Source organism: Salmo trutta, chromosome 4 (genome assembly GCF_901001165.1).
Source record: "Salmo trutta chromosome 4, fSalTru1.1, whole genome shotgun sequence".
In the NCBI taxonomy this organism is placed as follows: domain Eukaryota; kingdom Metazoa; phylum Chordata; class Actinopteri; order Salmoniformes; family Salmonidae; genus Salmo; species Salmo trutta.
In genome coordinates, this window is record NC_042960.1 from 13,944,743 (window position 1) to 13,959,070 (window position 14,328).

Genomic DNA, 14,328 nt, shown 5'->3' on the forward strand with positions numbered 1-14,328 from the left:
TAGATAGAAATCACATTGTATCTGTCCCATTATGGGTCAGTGAGAGCATGGGCAGCGCCATTGTAGTACAGACAGAGATGTTCCCGGATTCATCCAATAGCATTGAGGAGATTACCAATAAGTGCATAGATGACGTCGTCCCCAAAGCGACCATACGAACGTAACCAAACCAAAACCAATGGATTTCCGGCAATATCAGCGCTGGGCTCAAGTTAGAGCTACCGCTTACAAAGAACGGGACACAGACAAGTACAAGAAAGCATTCTACAACCTTTGACGAGACAAACATGGGAAATGACAATATTGTAGGAAGGTGGAATCCTATTACACCGGCTCCAACGCACTTCCGATGCAGCAGGGCTTGCAGACGATAACAGATTACAAAGGAAACCCAACCGTGAAATGCCCAGTGACGCAGAACTCCCAAGTGAGCTATAGTTTTGACAAGTCGGTTAGGACATCTACTTTGTGCATGACACAAGTAATTTTTCCAACAATTGTTTACAGATTATTTCACTTAATTCACTGTATTCCAGTGGGTCAGAAGTTTACATACACTAAGTTGACTGTGCCTTTAAACAGCTTGGAAAGTTCCAGAAAATGATTATGGCTTTAGAAGCTTTTGATAGGCTAATTGACATCATTTGAGTCAATTGGAGGTGTACCTGTGGATGTATTTCAAGGCCTACCTTCAAACTCAGTGGCTCTTTGCTTGACATCATGGGAAAATCAAAAGAAATCAGCCAAGACCTCAGAAAAAAAGTTCTAGACCTCCATAAGTCTGGTTCATCCTTGGGAGCAATTTCCAAACACCTGAAGGTACCACGTTCATCTGTACAAACAATAATACGCGAGTATAAACACCATGGGACCACACAGCGGTCATACTGCTCAGGAAGGAGTCGCATTCTGTCTCCTAGATATGAACGTACTTTGGTCCGAAAAGTGCAAATCAATCCCAGAACAACAGCAAAGGACCCTGTGAAGATGCTGGAGGAAACAGGTTCAAAGTATCTATATCCACAGTAAAATGAGTCCTATATCAACATAACCTGAAAGGCCGCTCAGCAAGGAAGAAGCCACTGCTCCAAAACCGCCATAAAAAAGCCAGACTACGGTTTGCAACTGCACATGGGGACAAAGATTGTACTTTTTGGAGAAATATCCTCTGGTCTGATGAAACAAAAATAGAACTGTTTGGCCATAATGACCATCGTTATGTTTGGAGAAAAAAGGGGACAGTTGCAAACCAAAGAACACCATCCCAACCGTGAAGCACGGGTGTGGCAGCATCATGTTGTGGGGGTGCTTTGCTGCAGGAGGGACTGGTGCACTTCACAAAATAGATGGCATCATGAGGTAGGAAAATTGTGTGGATATATTGAAGTAACATCTCAAGACATCAGTTAGGAAATTAAAGCTTGGTCGCAAATGGGTCTTCCAAATGGACAATGACCCCAAGCATACTTCCAAAGTTGTGGCAAAATGGCTTGAGGAAGCTTGTGGAAGGCTACCCAAAACATCTGACCCAAGTTAAACAATTTAAAGGCAATGCTACCAAATACTAATTGAATGTATGTAAACTTCTGACCCACTGGGAATGTGATGAAAGAAATAAAAGCTGAAATAAAATCACTCTACTATTATTCTGACATTTCACATTCTTAAAATAAAGTGGTGATCCTAACTGGCCTAAAACAGGGCATTTTTACTCAGATTAAACATCAGTAATTGTGAAACTGAGTTCAAATGTATTTGGCCAACTTCAACTGTATGTAAGAATGCTGTTCATTGACTACAGCTCAGCCTTTAACACCATAGTACCCTCCAAGCTCATCATGTAGCTCGGGGCCCTGCTACTGAAACCCGCTCTGTGCAACTGGTTCCTGGTGTTCTATGGGCTGCCCCAGGTGGTGAAGGTAGGCAACAACACCTCCACTACGCTGATCCTCAACAGAGGGGCCCCACAAGGGTGCATGCTGTGCCCCCTCCTGTACTCGCTGTTTACCCATTACTGCGTGGCCACTCAAGCCTCCAACTCAATCATCAAGTTTGCAGATGACAAACCAGCGGTAGGCCTGATTACCAACAACAACGAGACATCCTACAGGGAGGAGGTGAGGGCCCTGGCATAGAGGTGCCAAGAAAATAACCTCTCCCTCAACAAAACGAAGGAACTTATCGTGGACTTCAGGAGACAGCAGAGGGAGCACGCCTCCATCCACATCCATGGGGCCGCAGTGGAGAATGTGAAAAGCTTCAAGTTCCTCAGCGTACACGTCACTGACAAACTGAAATGGTCCACCCACACAGACAGTGTGGTGAAGAAGGTGCAACAGGGCCTCTTCAACCTCAGGAGGCTGAAGAAATGTGGCTTGTCTAAGATCATCATACTTTTACAGAGGCACAATTGAGAGCATCCTGTTTTGGTGTATCACAGCCTGGTACGGCAACTGCACTGCCCGCAACCGCAGGGCTCTCCAGAGGATGCTGTGGTCGGCCCAACGTATCACCGGGAGCACACTGCCTGCCCTTCAGAACATCTACAGCACCCGGTGTCACAGAAGGCCAAGAATTTCATCAAGGACCTCAGCCACTCAAACCACGGCTTGTTCAACCACGCTATCATCCAGAAGGCGAGGTCAGTACAGGTGCATCAAAGCTGGGACCGAGAGACAGAAGCAGTTTCAAGGCCATCAGACTACTAAATAGCCATCACTAGTCGGCCTCCATGTAGTACCCTGCCCTGAACTTAGTCACGGTCACTAGCCGGCTACCACCTGGTTATTCATCCCTACATCTTAGAGGCTGCTGCCCTATGTACATAGACATGGAACACTGGTCACTTTAGTAATGTTTACATACTGTTTTACCCATTTCAAATGTATATAATGTATTCTAGTCAAGTTCATCCTATTCAACTATTGCTGTACATATAGTATTCTAGCCACGTATTCTTCAGATATACTAGATATTCAATCCACATACTGCCCATAATGTCTATACATCCCATCACATACATACACTGAACAAAAATATAAACGCAACAAAGTGTTGGTCATGTTTCATGAGCTGAAATAAAAGAACCCAGAAATGTTCCATACACACAAAAAGCTTATTTCTCTCAAATGTTGTTTACATCCCTGTTACTATTTCTCTTTTGCCAAAATAATCCATCCACCTGACAGGTGTGGCAAATCAAGAAGCTGATGAAACAGCATGATCATTACACAGGTGCACCTTGTGCTGGGGACAATTAAAAGGCCCCTCTAAAATGTGCAGTTTTTTTCACAACACAATGCCACAGATGTCTCAAGTTGAGGGAGCGTGCAATAGGCATGCTCACAGCAGGAATGTCCACCAGAACTGTCGCCAGAGAAATTAATGTTAATGTTTCTACCATAAGCCGCCTCCTACGTCATTTTAGCGAATTTGGCAGTATGTCCAACCGGTCTCAACCACAGACCATGTGTAATCACGCCAGCCCAGGATTCCACATCCGGCCTCTTTACCCGGACAGCTGATGAAACCCTTGCCTTGATGACAGCTTTGCACACGCTTGCTTTTTCTCAAATCAGCATCACCTGGAATGCTTTTCCAACAGTCTTGAAGGAGTTCCCACATATGCTGAGCACTTGTTGACTGCTTTTCCTTCACTCTGCGGTACAACTCATCTGTAAACATTTCAATTGGGTTGAGGTCGGATGATTGTGGAGGCCAGGTCATCTGATGCAGCACGCCATCACTCTCCTTCTTGGTCAAATAGCTCTTACACAGCCTGGAGGTGTGTTTTGGATCATTGTCCTGTTGAAAAGCAAAATGATAGTCCCACTAAGCGCAAACCAGATGGGACGGTGTATCGCTGCAGAATGCTATAGTAGCCATGCTGGTTAAGTGTGCCTTGAATTCTAAATAAAGTCAGACTGTCACCAGCAAAGCACCCCCACACCACCACCTCCGTGCTTCACGGTGGGAACCACACATGCTGAGAATATGTTCACCTACTCTCCGCATTACAAAGACACAGCGGTTGGAACAACAACAAAAAAAATCTAAATTTGGACTCATCAGACCAAAGGACAGATTTCTATCGGTCTAATGTCCATTGCTTGTGTTCCTTGGGGGCCAAGCAAGTCTCTTCTTGTTATTGGTGTCCTCTAGTAATGGCTTCTTTGCAGCAATTTGACCACGAAGGCCTGATTCACAGTCTCCTCTGAACAGTTGATGTTGAGATGTCTGTTACTTGAACTCTGAAGCATTTATTTGGGCTGCAATTTCTGAGGCTGATAACTAATGAGCTTATCCTCTGCAGCAGAAGTAACTCTGGGTCTTCCTTTCCTGTGGCGGTCCTCATGAGAGCCAGTTTCATCATAGTGCTTGATGCTTTTTGTGACTGGATTTGAATAAACTTTCAAAGTTCTTAATTTTTCATATTGGCTGACCTTCATGTCTTAAAGTAATGGACTGTTTCTCTTTGCTTATTTGAGCTGTTCTTGCCACAATATGGACTTGGTATTTTACCAAATAGGGCAATTTTCTGTATACCACACCTACCTTGTCAGAACACAACAAGAAGTAAAGCAATTCCACAAATTAAGGCACACCTGTTAATTGAAATGCATTCCAGGTGACTACCTCATGAAGCTGGTTGAGAGAATGCCAAGAGTGTGAAAAGCAGTCAAGGCAAAAAAGGTGGCTACTTTGAAGAATCTCAAATATAAAACATTTTGATTTAACACTTTTTTGGTTACTACATGATTCCATATGTGTTATTTCATAGTTCTGATGTCTTTTATTATTGTACAATGTAGAAAATAGTACAAATAAAGAAAAACCCTGGAATGAGAAGGTGTCCAAACTTTTTACTGGTACTGTATATATATTTATACTCCGGACTCCGACATTGCACGTCCTAATATCTCTATTTCTTAACTCCATAATTTTACTTTTAGATTAGTGTGTATTGTTAGATATTACTGTTGGAGCTAGGAATTACAAGCCTTTCGCTACACCTGCAATCACATACACAGGTTTAGCAAATGTTATCAATAAGAATTGATCTCAACGTTTCATACTGACCACCATTGTCCCTGTTCCCAAGAACTCAAAGGTAACCTGCCTAAATGACTATCGTCCCGTGGCACTCACATCTGTAATTATGAGTGCTTTGAAAGGCTGGACATGACATAAACACCATCAACCCAGATACCCTGGACCCACTCCAATTCGCATACCGCCCCAACAGATCCACAGATGACGCAATCTCAATTGCACTTCACACTGCTCTCTCCCAAGAGGGGAAATAACTATGTGAGAATGCTGTTCATAGACTACAGCTCAGTGTTCAATGCCATAGCCCCCTCCAAGCTCGGGACCCTGCGACTGAACACCCCACCTCTGCAACTGGATCCTAGACTTCTGGCCGGCCCTTGGTGGTGAGGGTAGGCAACAACACCGTCGCCATGCTGACCCTCAACATGGGGGCCACTCAGGGGTGTGTGCTTAGTCCCTTCCTTTAAATCCTGTTCACGTACAACTGCACGGCCACGCACAACTCCAATACCATCTTCACATTTGTTGACGACGTGACCGCGGTAGGCCGGCTGACCAACAGCGATGAGACAGCTTACAGGGTGGAGATCAGAGACCTCGTACACATTCACTACAAACCCACACACACACACTGTCACACATCATATATGGCTGTCATTTATTTTACGCTTATTATCTATCCTGATACCTAGTCACATTACCCTGCCTTTATGTACATATCTACCTCAAATACCTCGTACCCCTGCACAGTGATATCACAGACAGAAGGGGTAACCCAGACAGGTCACAGGGGCTATGAAGCTGAAGCATCCGTTTAGAACGTTTTCTCACCACCAAATATGGTAGTGAGAGAAAGTCCAGTCGCGGGTAGTGGGAGGATGAAACTAGGTGAAACTGGGCCGACATTCTGCCCATTTTCTCATAGATGAAACGTCTTCTCTCAAAATTTTCTGTACCCAAAACTACAATATTTTACGAACACAGTGCACTAAGTTTTATAGACTTAATGCTTTGCTAAAGTAAAAAATTGCATTGTTTAGGAGTGCAACGTCAAATTGAGGTTGTGCGCACACACATTTTAGAGGAGGCTTAGCGGTCTAAGGCACTGCATCTCAGTGCAAGAGGCATCAGTACATCTCAGTGCAAGAGGCATCACTACAGTTCCTGGTTCGAATCCAGGCTGTATCACATCCGGCCGTGACTGGGAGTCCCATAGGGTGGAGCACAATTGGCCCAGCGTCGTCCGGGTTTGGCCGTCATAGTAAATGAGAATTTGTTCTTAACTGGCTTGCCTAGTTAAATAAAGGTTAAATAAAAACTAAAAATATACATACTACAATGCGCCAATAGTATCTTGCTAGCTATTGCTTGGCCCACCTCCTTGCTTGTTCTGCCCACTGTGCTTCATTTGCTCCCACTGTAAAACGACATCTATCTTGGGTTAGTTATAAATATGTTTGGTGATATAGTACTGATACTCTATGTACATAGCGTCAATCTTGTGTATTTTATTCCTCGTGTTACATTTTGTATTTTGCTTCTTTTTTTTTTTACACTGCGTCATTGGGAAGCACTTGTAAGCATGTATTTCACTGTAAAGTCTACACCTGTTGTATTCAGTGCATGTGACAAATACAATTTGATTGAAGGCCATCTCCATTTTGAAGTAGTACATTTTATTTTTCTACTACTTCTATGAGTTGGCAAACAAACTGAACGCGTGCATACTGCCACCTGTATTGTTGTTTGAACAGGTATAACGTCAAAGTTGGCGATTTACTGGCACCTGCAATTATGGATTTTTTTACTCACGAGTATAATTCATTGGCTGATCAAAGATCCCTGAATGGAATAATGTGATCATTCCTTAACTCATATGAAGTTCCACCCAGTTTACTGCTTCAAAACGGTGAAAGTACTCAATGGCGCTCCTCATGCTAACAAGCTTGAGTCCACTATCATTCTCTAGGACCAAGACACAATTGTGGGTAACACATCTGAACACATGCGCAGAGGGAAACGGGGTGATGGGCCCCGCAGCCTCTGCCTTCTGCAAAATGTACCTCTTGCTATTCCTCTGTATCGATCGAGGATCTTGACACTTCTGGGACGACTGGCGAGGACGCGCTCTCGCATTATCCTCTCTGCGCGCTCCCGTGCCACCTTCAGTTCCAGCATCTGTAGTTTCCTCCGCAATCCCCTGTTTTCTTTTTGGCTTTGAGACATTTCCAAACGGAACACTGCATAGTCGTCGTCTACGAGTTTACAGATCTCTGCCACGGCTGCATTCGCTAACACCTCCATAATGGAGGCTATTTGAGTGTGAAAAACCACACCGTTAGCCATGTTAGCTAACGTTAACTACTAAGTTAGCCAGCTAGCGTTACCTAGAAAAATAACATATCGACCAAGTACTGTCTCCAACGTGAATTAAAGACTACCTGAGGTAAGTATGTGACGCTGTGCAGTTAAACGAGTTTGAGTTCCAGGGTGTTAATAAAAGTCCAAATAACAACAAACACGCTAACGTGGAAATAGTCATTTAACTTCCTTTTACACAGAAGATAAATTATTTTATTGGTTGTCGTCATAGCTCTAAAGGCGTGGTTAAATGTAACATTCATGCGCACTGTTCTCTGAAATACAGTGCTACTTATTACATTACACATCAACTCTCCTATGATCAGTGGTTATGTCCGAATACCAACACAAGCGTACTATATACTTCATTAAACTGCATACTAATTTCGGCCTTTGATTTAGTAGAATTAAGTCGTCTTTTCCCACTCACGTGTTTGACAAGAGGCGATAATGAGAGATTGACGCGCTGTACCAAAATGAAGGAATGGTGCGAGTCAACGCGATGGTGCATTCGAAATTTCATATACTATATAACGTTATTTTATCGCATAATATTTTGTAAGCGAGCATATGGGTATTCGGACGCGACCAATATCTGTAAAGCAGAGAACATGCTTGTTTAGAAAGTAGTGTGTTAGTAAGAATAGCGTAAGAAAGAATATACCAACTTTATACTATCTAAATCAATTTGTATCAGTCACACTTCTTAAACAACAGGTGTGGACTAACAGTGAAATGCTTACTTATGGGCCCTTCCCAACAATGTAGAGATAAAGAAAAGAGCCATAGGGTGCGTTCGTAAATTCACTCTGGCTATCTACTCTGATTTCACAGCACTGTGGTGTGAGTGTGCCAGAGAGCAGAATAACAGATGAATTTATGAATTCGCAACACCCATTGAATATGACCAGTGTCAATAAAATTTGGCAAAAAAGGGTAATTCAATTGTTGCTAGCAGCACATTTGGTCACTAACGCTCTAGATAACATGAAAACAGCCTAACAACCTCTGCAGTGAGTAAAATGGTCAGAATGAGGTGTTCTCTCATTTATCTGTTAGTAGCAAGCAAGCTAGCCAACGTTAGCCAGTTAGCTTGGGTGCTTGACTGCATTTAAGGTCAGAACGCTCGGATCAACCCTACTCCTCTGCCAGTGTCCAGTGTGCGCTCTGAACGATCTGAGAGCGAAACACTGAATTTACAATCTGACAACGCTCTGAATTTACAAACGCCCCAAGTGCATTGCGCACACTCAGGCACTCCAGAGTGAATTTACGAGCACACCCATAATAGAAAATTAAAACACGTAATAATAAAAGTAGTAAATTAGTAACGATAACTTTGCAATACAAGGCATGTAGCCTTGTGGTTAGAGCGTTGGGCCAGTAACCGAAAGGTTTCTAGATCGAATCCCCGAGCTGACAAGGTAAACAAATATGTCGTTCTGCCCCTGAACAAGGTACTTAACCCACTGTTCCTAAGCCGTCATTGTAAATAAGAATTTATTCTTAACTAGTTAAATTTAAAAAAAATATATATATATACACACAGGTACCAGAACGTAGTCGATGTGCAGGGGTACCAGGTAATTGAGGTAGATATGTACGAATAAAGTGACAGTGCATAGTGACATAGCAGCAGTTTATGTGATATGTCAAAAAAGTTAGTGCAAAAAGGGTCAATGCACATAGTCCAGGTAGCTATTTGGTTAACTATTTAACTAACAACTTAGCGGTCTTATGGCTTGGGTGTAAAAGCTGTTCAGGGTGCTGTTGGTTCCAGACATGTTTACAGTCTATGACTTGAATGGCTGGAGTCCTTGACATTTTTAGGGCCTTCCTCTGAGACCACCATGTCGCGACTGATGCAGAACTCACTGAGCAGCCTGCTAGCACGACCACCGAGGTTGAGGAGCCTAGCAGAAAATGCAATACCCGCCCATCCCCCACGCCGCCTGCTGACCCAACAAGATTGAAAATAGCCATGGCTTAGCACCAACAGCACGAGGGTAACATCATCGCAACAAGCACCTGCATCTCAGTTACTCCAGCCACTAGCACCTGAATGTAGCGGTGCATGGGTAAAATCCCTGGGGAAGCCAAGCCAGGGGAAAAAATGGACATATTACAACCTATGTGTTGTGATAACTGCGTTGTGTGCTCTGTAACCTCTGAGTTCATATGCCTTGACGCTGTGATGTATAGGCCTAAAGCTGGGACGATAAGAAGACAGTGCCAGAATAAATTAAACCACACCTGCGTTTCATCACAAAACCAGAGAGCAACATCTGTCAGGTGAAGTCCACAAAACATATTGCGTGTAACAAACAGTTACATGACCTACAGCATGGTCAAGCAAGTTCATGTTTCCGACATTGTCGGACTACTAACAACTATTGATTTAGAACCATGTAGTTAGGCTAACGCAAGTCGCAAAGAAAACACTATTCCAACACCATTTCAACTTTAACATTTCAACATCATCAAATCACCTATGCTTAGTGTAATACAGTGAGAACAAAAATATACCAAAAACAATATAGTCCAACGTAAGCTAAATACAGTATGATTTGGCTGTCCGTGGTACTGATTCCCTCTGAGTTCGTGCATGCTTGCAAGTAGAAGAACATGTTGACTCAACCTACTTGTAGAGATACGCCAATGCCATCCTCTCTCATGTTGCTGAAATGGTCAATGACTCTGTTTTGCATCCATGAATACACACCACTGCTTCTGACGACCTCGGTGATGAGGAGGCAGCGCAGGATTTGCTTGATGCTTACCCAAGCCGTATTTTCAGTGGGAGAAAGCTGACTTTTTGTAGCGCCTGGTTCAAGGTCTGCAGTTGGTTGTGGTGCACGCTATGTCGTCTAAGGAGGTGATAGATTACTTTTTCAATGAGCGTAGCTCTCTGCACAATTTATTTAGGAAACCCAAGGTGGCTGCACAGTACACTGGGGAAAAACTGAAAAGACTTCTTGATGTCAGTCATTTTTAAATCAAGTGACATCACAGAGATGCTCGGTGAAATAGAATCTACTCGCGCATATGGCGCTGCTATGTGAGACATGAGGTCACAGACATACTGAAAGCAGTGACAGAGCCGAGCTTTAAGTCTTTTGCCAATACGACTCACAAAATCCTAGGGCTCCTCGACCCTCCTAACAAGTTACTGCAGTCTGAAACTACTGATCTGCTAGCCCAGCCAGCCGCAGACCGGTGTCAAATTTGTCCGCAGTATGTATGGGTGCTTTGAAAAACTGCTATGTGAGGCTGAATTCGAAAAGCTTTGCAAGGAATTCCAGGAAGGAGGGCAGGAGGACATCTGCTCCATGCAAACGACGGAGAGTCATGAGAAGCTGCAAGAGTATATATTTGAACACTCTGGTCTCATAAACTAGAAGTAACATAGTAAATGTTAATCCGGGACACTCATTAGTATGATATGTTATGTTTGGTATGCTTGAAAATGCACTCGCACATCTGAGCTATCTTTTTTTGCAGGTGCATGGTAACAGTTGAATAAAATGAGAAAAGAAGAGAAGAAACCCACAGACAGGAAAACGGTTCCAAATAAATTACATTATTACGTGCTCCACCACCCATGTTATCTACATGATTAAATGTCCTTGTGGGCTGTGTTATGTAGGTAAAACCTCTTGTTCTCTCAAACAGAGAATTTGTGAACATAAGTTCAATCAGGAGAAAGGACAGGGATTAATTATTCAGTCGCAGTACATTTTAATGACCTAAAACATTACATTTATCCCTTTAGATTTTGTGGCATAGAGAAAGTTAAGATATGAGACAGGAGGGTGATATAAATAATGCTTTGAGCAAAAGAGTGTTTTTGTATTTTCACCCTCCAGACATTATTTCTTAGAGGTCTTAATTATGAAATACCTATGTACATTTACATTACATTTAAGTCATTTAGCAGACGCTCTTATCCAGAGCGACTTACAAATTGGTGGATTCACCTTATGATATCCAGTGGAACAACCACTTTACAATAGTGCATCTAAATCTTTTAAGGGGGGGGGGTTAGAAGGATTACTTTATCCTATCCCAGGTATTCCTTAAAGAGGTGGGGTTTCAGGTGTCTCCGGAAGGTGGTGATTGACTCCGCTGTCCTGGCGTCGTGAGGGAGCTTGTTCCACCATTGGGGTGCCAGAGCAGCGAACAGTTTGGACTGGGCTGAGCGGGAACCGTGCTTCCTCAGAGGTAGGGGGGCCAGCAGGCCAGAGGTGGATGAACGCAGTGCCCTTGTTTGGGTGTAGGGACTGATCAGAGCCTGAAGGTATGGAGGTGCCGTTCCCCTCACAGCTCCGTAGGCAAGCACCATGGTCTTGTAGCGGATGCGAGCTTCAACTGGAAGCCAGTGGAGAGAGCGGAGGAGCGGGGTGACGTGAGAGAACTTGGGAAGGTTGAACACCAGACGGGCTGCGGCGTTCTGGATGAGTTGTAGGGGTTTAATGGCACAGGCAGGGAGCCCAGCCAACAGCGAGTTGCAGTAATCCAGACGGGAGATGACAAGTGCCTGGATTAGGACCTGCGTCGCTTCCTGTGTGAGGCAGGGTCGTACTCTGTGAATGTTGTAGAGCATGAACCTACAGGATCGGGTCACCGCCTTGATGTTAGTGGAGAACGACAGGGTGTTGTCCAGGATCACGCCAAGGTTCTTAGCACTCTGGGAGGAGGACACAAGGGAGTTGTCAACCGTGATGGCGAGATCATGGAACGGGCAGTCCTTCCCCGGGAGGAAGAGCAGCTCCGTCTTGCCGAGGTTCAGCTTGAGGTGGTGAGCCGTCATCCACACTGATATGTCTGCCAGACATGCAGAGATGCGATTCGCCGCCTGGTTATCAGAAGGGGGAAAGGAGAAGATTAATTGTGTGTCGTCTGCATAGCAATGATAGGAGAGACCATGTGAGGATATGACAGAGCCAAGTGACTTGGTGTATAGCGAGAATAGGAGAGGGCCTAGAACAGAGCCCTGGGGGACACCAGTGGTGAGAGCGCGTGGTGCGGAGACAGATTCTCGCCACGCCACCTGGTAGGAGCGACCTGTCAGGTAGGACGCAATCCAAGCATGGGCCGCGCCGGAGATGCCCAACTCGGAGAGGGTGGAGAGGAGGATCTGATGGTTCACAGTATCAAAGGCAGCAGATAGGTCTAGAAGGATGAGAGCAGAGGAGAGAGAGTTAGCTTTAGCAGTGCGGAGAGCCTCTGTGACACAGAAGAGCAGTCTCAGTTGAATGCCCAGTCTTGAAACCTGACTGATTAGGATCAAGAAGGTCATTCTGAGAGAGATAGCAGGAGAGCTGGCCAAGGACGGCACGTTCAAGAGTTTTGGAGAGAAAAGAAAGAAGGGATACTGGTCTGTAGTTGTTGACATGGGAGGGATCGAGTGTAGGTTTTTTCAGAAGGGGTGCACCTCTTGCTCTCTTGAAGACGGAAGGAACGTAGCCAGCGGTCAAGGATGAGTTGATGAGCGAGGTGAGGTAGGGGAGAAGGTCTCCGGAAATGGTCTGGAGAAGAGAGGAGGGGATAGGGTCAAGTGGGCAGGTTGTTGGGCGGCCGGCCGTCACAAGACGCGAGATTTCATCTGGAGAGAGAGGGGAGAAAGAGGTCAAAGCACAGGGTAGGGCAGTGTGAGCAGGACCAGCGGTGTCGTTTGACTTAGCAAACGAGGATCGGATATCGTCAACCTTCTTTTCAAAATGGTTGACGAAGTCATCCGCAGAGAGGGAGGAGGGGGGGAGGGGGAGGAGGATTCAGGAGGGAGGAGAAGGTAGCAAAGAGCTTCCTAGGGTTAGAGGCAGATGCTTGGAATTTAGAGTGGTGGCTTTAGCAGCAGAGACAGAAGAGGAGAATGTAGAGAGGAGGGAGTGAAAGGATGCCAGGTCCGCAGGGAGGCGAGTTTTCCTCCATTTCCGCTCGGCTGCCCGGAGCCCTGTTCTGTGAGCTCGCAGTGAGTCGTCAAGCCACGGAGCAGGAGGGGAGGACCGAGCCGGCCTGGAGGATAGGGGACAGAGAAAATCAAAGGATGCAGAAAGGGAGGAGAGGAGGGTTGAGGAGGCAGAATCAGGAGATAGGTTGGAGAAGGTTTGAGCAGAGGGAAGAGGTGATAGGATGGAAGAGGAGAGAGTAGCGGGAGAGTGAGAGCGAAGGTTGGGACGGCGCAATACCATCTGAGTAGGGGCAGAGTGAGAAGTGTTGGATGAGAGCGAGAGGGAAAAGGATACAAGGTAGTGGTCGGAGATTTGGAGGGGAGTTGCAATGAGATTAGTGGAAGAACAGCATCTAGTAAAGATGAGGTCAAGCGTATTGCCTGCCTTGTGAGTAGGGGGGGAAGGTGAGAGGGTGAGGTCAAAAGAGGAGAGGAGTGGAAAGAAGGAGGCAGAGAGGAATGAGTCGAAGGTAGACGTGGGGAGGTTAAAGTCACCCAGAACTGTGAGAGGTGAGCCATCCTCAGGAAAGGAACTTATCAAGGCGTCAAGCTCATTGATGAACTCTCCAAGGGAACCTGGAGGGCGATAAATGATAAGGATGTTAAGCTTGAAAGGGCTGGTAACTGTGACAGCATGGAATTCAAATGAGGAGATAGACAGATGGGTCAGGGGAGAAAGAGAGAATGTCCACTTGGGAGAGATGAGGATTCCAGTGCCACCACCCCGCTGGCTCGATGCTCTAGGGGTATGCGAGAATACGTGGGCAGACGAAGAGAGAGCAGTAGGAGTAGCAGTGTTATCTGTGGTAATCCATGTTTCCGTCAGCGCCAGGAAGTCTAGGGACTGGAGGGTAGCATAGGCTGAGATGAACTCAGCCTTGTTGGCCGCAGACCGGCAGTTCCAGAGGCTGCCGGAGACCTGGAACTCCACGTGGGTCGTGCGCGCTGGGACCACCAGGTTAGAG

The 14,328-nt window shown here is 45.3% G+C and overlaps 1 protein-coding gene across 1 annotated transcript in view; it reads right to left on the bottom strand.

Annotated features, from left to right (window-relative positions):
- Nucleotides 1–14,328, bottom strand: part of LOC115191369 (zinc finger protein 23-like) — a 417,143-nt gene that overhangs the window by 248,722 nt on the left and 154,093 nt on the right. The window lies entirely within an intron of this gene.